This window comes from Alexandromys fortis, unplaced genomic scaffold, assembly GCF_014885135.2.
Source record: "Alexandromys fortis isolate MF-2015 unplaced genomic scaffold, M_Fortis_MF-2015_v1.1 scaffold_218, whole genome shotgun sequence".
Classification (NCBI taxonomy): domain Eukaryota; kingdom Metazoa; phylum Chordata; class Mammalia; order Rodentia; family Cricetidae; genus Alexandromys; species Alexandromys fortis.
In genome coordinates, this window is record NW_026068112.1 from 12,565 (window position 1) to 18,531 (window position 5,967).

Consider the following 5,967-nt stretch of genomic DNA (forward strand, 5'->3'; position numbering starts at 1 on the left):
TCTCCCCTCTCCGGGACGCCTAGGTCCCACGTCAACCCTGCTTCTCCCTGCTGCCAGCCGAGGAGCTAGCGAGCCAGCGAGCTTGCGGGCCGGCGGTGCGCTCAGCAAGGGTCGGCAGGTGTGCGCTGGCAACGGCCACCTGCGCACAGAAGAAGCAGCCTGGACGAGCACAGCCCGAGAGGATGGGCGCGGTGGGCTTCTCCCGCAGGAGCTGGAGGAGCAGGAACGAGCGGGAAAGGGGTGGTGAGCGCGAGGGCCGGGCCAAGAAGTGCGGGTGTCGGGTAGGGATGGATGAGGTCCTCTGTTGGCACCGGGCCGGCCGACTGGGCTGGCGGGGTGCTCAGGACCGGCACCCTCAAGGAATCGAGCCTCTCCTTCCGCACCCCCCGGAGGTGGCTAATTTAGCAAGGCATCCAGCACGCGCCGCTGCCCTCCAGTAAGTGTCGGGTGTTGAGCGCAGGGTCTGGTGGGGTGGGAGCGGGGATGGGGCAAAAAGGCGAGGTTGTCAGGAGTGGGATTCGAACCCACGCCTCCAGGGGAGACTGCGACCTGAACGCAGCGCCTTAGACCGCTCGGCCATCCTGACGACGGATATGGGCGTGCGGCGGACCAGTCGTGTCGGGGCGCTCGGGCTGGTGCCGGTCTGGGTGCTTAAGCTGCGGGCGTGGAGCGGCGTCACCGGGTCCACGTCGAGATGCTGCTAGGCGCCAAAGTCGCTCCCTGTCCCGGTCCTGGTCCCGGTTCCGTTTCCGGTTTGGCTCCCCACACCACCTCAGCCCAAGCGGGACCACCCAGGAACGGGACCAGCGTCTCCCGCGGGCATGGGCGGGACCGGGGGCTGGGACGCGGTGGTCGCACGTGGCTGCGGGTCTGCGTCCTGGTGGGAGGGGCGTTTGGTCGTGTCGGGGAGACTTTGGGGATGGGTGCGGAGGTTGGCGGTGTTTCGGAGGGAGGGAGGGTGGCGGGTCTTCGAAGCGCGTCGGAGATGGCCGACTGTCTCGATGGCAACGTCGCCGTTGTCGTCGTCCTCGTTAGTATAGTGGTGAGTATCCCCGCCTGTCACGCGGGAGACCGGGGTTCGATTCCCCGACGGGGAGACACAATATTCTTTTTAGCCAGACGGCGGCCCTTGGCCCGTTGGCCATCCTTGCTTGCTTGGCCCCTCGCCCCAATGCCAGGACAGTGGTCTTCTGGCCCAAGAGCCGGGCTCGGGCCGCCCACTGCCAGGCGGGCCCACATGCCTCCCGGCCGTCGGGTCCCTAGCCTGGCGCTTGGCCCAGGGCTCTGACGCCTGGGGACGCGACTTAAACACACACACACACACACACACCGACGAGGCGCGACTGGGCGTGTGTCAGAGCCGGCGGCGTGCGACCCTCGGTGCCTGAGCCACCGCTGTGCCAGGCGGCTCTGGGTGGTGACGCGCCCGCTCGGTGTTGTCCCGGCTGCTCCCTGGCTCCTGTGGCCCTCGTTGCGTGAGCTGCCCTGGCCCGGTTGCTGCAGTCAGGAGGCAAGAGCGCCGCGCAGCACAGGCGTGTGCGTGCGAGAAGCGCGGGTGGCATGGGACGGTGAGGAACAACGCGTGCTCGGCGGCGGAGGCCCGGTTGGGGTTGGCGTGGGTGTCGGTGTCGGCTTCGGCTTTGACTTTGAGATTGGGGCAGGGTGGGAAGACCTGGTAGGCGACCGCGACATCGTCGCTGGCTGGTGGCAGTCCCCCGGCGTCGCGCGCGCGCGCGCGCGCGCGCGCGTGTGTGTGTGTGTGTGTGTGTGTGTGAGACACCGTGTCGGTACGGCGTTGGTGGTATAGTGGTGAGCATAGCTGCCTTCCAAGCAGTTGACCCGGGTTCGATTTCCGGCCAACGCACAGGGTTCACCTTTTGCCAAGGTTCAGGGCCGACAGTGGCCCAGTCCTCTGGCAACTCTCCGCCTCTCCGACTGCACTGCGCCGCGGCGGGCCGAACGACCACACAATGGGAGGAGATTCTAGACCTTTTGAGAGGGTGGCGTCTTAGCGGGAAGTGGCGCCCGGCTTGCCGGAGAAGCGACTGAGAGCACCGGGCACCAGGCAGGACAGGGAGGGGACGGGAAGGGCCAGGGGGCACGGGCAGGCGCCGATCGATCGCATGGGCGCCCAATGCCAGCCGCGTATTGCCGGGCGGGCGGGGCGAGCGGCTGGTAGTCAGCTTGGCAGACTGGCTGAGATTCTGGCCGCCCGTGAGAGGCGCACACCGGCACACTCTGTTCGTCGCTCCCTGGTGGTCTAGTGGTTAGGATTCGGCGCTCTCACCGCCGCGGCCCGGGTTCGATTCCCGGTCAGGGAAGCTTCTGTTCTTCTCTGCTCTGCAACTCTTCCCCCATCTTGACACCTGTCCGGCCCCCACATCACCTCTCCTACTTTTTGCCCAACAGCGTCGCCGCGACACCCTGCTGGCATCTTTGCCACCGGACACCTCGCCACCTCGCCCCCTTCTTGACACTTGTCCTGCCCTGCCCTGCACCGCGGGGGGTGGGGGGGGAACTACTCCCACATCACCTCTCTTACCTTTTGCCCAACAGCGTCGCCGCCAGTCCCTGTTGCTCTGCTCCACTCGTACGTACAGACACTCTCCCTTGCAACCCAACAGCCTGCAGCCTCTAGGCGCTTTCTACCCGCACACTCACCACCCTTTTCCTTGATTCCCACTCACGCCCACCATCTTTTCCTGCACACACCAAATCCTCAGGGCCTGTCCAGCTAAGCCCTGATGCGGCCCGACACACCCAGCCTACACACCGCCATTATCACACCGACGACACACAAACACCCGACACGCAGCGCTCCCGCGCAAGCTTCCGACCCACTCATGGAGCCCACTGAATCTCCACCTCACTCTATCGCCTGCTCTTAGGTCTCCAAGAAACAGTCTTGCTTGCCCTACCTGCCACACCTGCATCACACGCTCCCTGGGACCTTTCCTCTGCTCTTCACAACTGAGCGCCGACTTCAAGCAAATGCAGTGATTCGTTCCAGTCTACAGGGTGTGTGTGTGTGTGTGTGTGTGTGTGTGCGTGTGTGTGTAAATATGTCTGTTTCTCTGTCTATTTCTGTCCTCTGTGTGTATGTGTGTGAGCGTAGGCATGTATATACGTATTTATGTATGTATGCATGCATGCATGCGTATCTTGCAAAACTCCAGGGTCTCTAAGTGATCGTTTATGGTGGCAATGTTGGTATGGGATCGGGAGGAGAGCGCGTGTCCGTCCGTGGGTGGGGGTGCTCTGTGGGGTGGTGTTGATTCCGTGCTGATAACAGGGTGAGTGAGGAAAGCACCTGGTGTGGTTACTAAGCTTCCGCATCGCCGCAGGGCGTACAGTGCCCGACCCCAGGCCCGATTTCCTCGAAAGCCCCCAGAGCGGCTTGGGGGAGCTGAGGCCAAGCCTGGCTGTTTTAAGGCCGCTGTTTCTGCGGCTCCTTGTGTGCGCGGGCAAGCGGTGCAGGTGCCTGTGTGAGTCGAGAAATTGGAGCGGAACCTCTGCCCACCTAGGTTTTGGGTCCGTTGCCGGGTGGGTCCCCTCGGTCGTGACCCTGTCAGCAGGTCCGGGGCACGGAGACAGATGGTAGTGTGCTTACCGCTGGGTTCAGCTCCGCCTCGATGGGAGGCATAGTCTGTGCCCACCCGGGTGTGTGTGTGTGGTGGTGGGGGAGGACAGACACGCCTTTTTCCCACCCGACCTCAACTCAGTCCCGCCCTGAAGCCTTCCCAATAGAGGACACGGAGAGATACCCGTGTCCAGCTGGATCTGGGAAGGGTCTGTCCAGCAAGCTGCCGGGCCAGTTGTGTGGCTCCCATGAGACGGCCATGGGAAAAAAAGACACCGGAGAAGCCTACGCTGGCTGGCAGGTGTCCGAATGGGGCCGTCGCATGCCAAAGGCAAAGATCCACGCTTGCCTCTGTGCTCCCTGGTTTCTCCTCAGCTCGGCCCTTCTGGCTGGAAAGAGGAACTCTGCTTGGAGAAAAGGTCTCTCTAGCATGTGCCGCGATAAACGATCGAATAATTGCTGTGGGACAGACAGCAGACAGGCGGTAGGGATGGTGGTTGGGGTGCGGGGGCAGAGCCGGGGTGGTTGTGGCCAGGGGCGTGCCATCCTTGGGCACATGGTCCTGAGGTGTAGGGCAGCAGGCTGAGCAAGCCAGGTGGGAGCACCTCCCCCACCGACAGGTCCTGCCTCTGCTTTCCTACCGGGGCTGCCCTCTGTGAGGGGCTTAGGAGCCCAAGAAACCAACACTTCTCCACCCAAGCTGCTTTTGGTCGTGGTGTTTGATGGCAACAATCCCAAGCCTGACTCAGACTGAAATCGGTACCAGGAGTGGGGTATTGCCGATCCCGTGCTTTCGGGATTAAAAGGAGTTCTTGGGGATGAACAAGAAAGGAATGGTTATGGTTCAAAAAACGCCGGCTTGCCGGGCGGTGGTGGCGCACGCCTTTAATCCCAGCACTCAGTAGGCAGAAGCAGGCGGATCTCTGTGAGTTCGAGGCCAGCCTGGTCTACAGAGCTAGTTCCAGGACAGGCTCCGAAGCTACAGAGAAACCCTGCCTCGAAAAACAAAAAAACAAACAAACAAACAAAAAAAAAAACCACACAAACGCAGGCTTCTGTGCCGTGTTGGGGCAGGGTCAACCGTGCTGCTTGTTTCTGAAGAACTTGACAAAACCCTGCACTCATCTGGGAAGAGAGACTCTCAGTTGAGCAGATGCCTCCATGAGATGATGAGTGGTCTTTTTTTTTTAATATTCAGTGAGCTCTACATTTTTCTCTGCTCTCCTCCCTGCCTCTCCCTTTCCCCCTTCAACCTTCTCCCAAGATCCCCATGCTCCCAATTTACCCAGGAGATCTTGTCTTTTTCTACTTTCTACTTCCCATATAGATTAGATCTATGTAAGTCTCTCTTAGTGTCCTCATTGTTGTCTAAGGTCTCTGGGATTGTGGTTTGTAGGCTGGCTTTCTTTGCTTTATGTTTAAAAACTACCTATGAGTGAATACATGTGAAAATCATCTTTCTGTGTCTGGGTTACCTCACTCAAAATAATGTTTTCTAGCTCCATCCATTTTCCTGCAAAATTCAAGCTGTTTTTTTTTTCTTTCTGCTGTGTAAATGTACCACATTTTCCTTATCCATTTTTCGGTCGAGGGGCATTTAGGTTGTGTCCAGGTTCTGGCTATGACAAACAAAGCTACTATGAACATAGTTGAGCACATGTCCTTGTGGCACGATTGAGCATCTTTTGGACATATACCCAAAAGTGGTATTATTGGGTCTTGAGGAAACAACCTTGTTTCCTAATTTTCTGAGAAATCGCCACACTGACATCCAAAGCGCTGTACCCACCAGCTTTCATTCCCACCAGCAATGCACACGTGTTCTCCTTTCCCCACATCCTCTCCAGCATAAGTTGTCATCAGTGTTTTTGATCTTGGTCATTCTTACAGGTGTAAGATGGAATCTCAGAGTTGTTTTGATTTGTATTTCTCTGATGACTAAGGATGTTGAGCATTTCCTTAAGTATCTTTCAGCCATTTTAGATTCCTCTGTTGAGAGTTCTCTGTTTATGTCTTTACTCCATTTTTTTATTGGATTATGTGTTGTTTTGGTGTCCAATTTATTGAGTCCTTTGTATATTTTGGAAATCAGACCTCTGTCTGATAGGGGGTTAGTGAAGATCTTTTCCCATTCTGTAGGCTGTCGTTTTGTCTTGTTGACCGTGTCCCTTGCTTTACAGAAGCTTTTCAGTTTCAGGAGGTCCCATTTATTAATTGTTTCTCTCAGTGTCTGTGCTGCTGGGGTTCTATTTAGGAAGTGGTCCCCTGTGCCAATGTGTTCAAGTGTACTTTCTACTTTCTCTTCTATAAGGTTCAATGTGGCTGGCTTTATGTTGAGGTCTTTGATCCATTTGGACTTGAGTTTTGTGCATGGTGATAGATATGGG

At 57.9% G+C, this 5,967-nt stretch overlaps 4 non-coding genes across 4 annotated transcripts; 3 read left to right on the forward strand and 1 right to left on the reverse strand.

Moving 5' to 3' along the window:
* Window positions 1-503: 503 nt before the first annotated feature.
* On the reverse strand, window positions 504-586 carry Trnal-cag (transfer RNA leucine (anticodon CAG)). The gene has a single exon. It is a non-coding gene; the product is annotated as a tRNA-Leu (tRNA).
* A 439-nt stretch (window positions 587-1,025) lies between these two features.
* Window positions 1,026-1,097, forward strand: Trnad-guc (transfer RNA aspartic acid (anticodon GUC)). Its single transcript has one exon. It is a non-coding gene; the product is annotated as a tRNA-Asp (tRNA).
* A 695-nt stretch (window positions 1,098-1,792) lies between these two features.
* Trnag-ucc (transfer RNA glycine (anticodon UCC)) lies at window positions 1,793-1,864 on the forward strand. The gene has a single exon. It is a non-coding gene; the product is annotated as a tRNA-Gly (tRNA).
* Window positions 1,865-2,249: 385 nt separating this feature from the next.
* On the forward strand, window positions 2,250-2,321 carry Trnae-cuc (transfer RNA glutamic acid (anticodon CUC)). The gene has a single exon. It is a non-coding gene; the product is annotated as a tRNA-Glu (tRNA).
* Window positions 2,322-5,967: the final 3,646 nt, after the last annotated feature.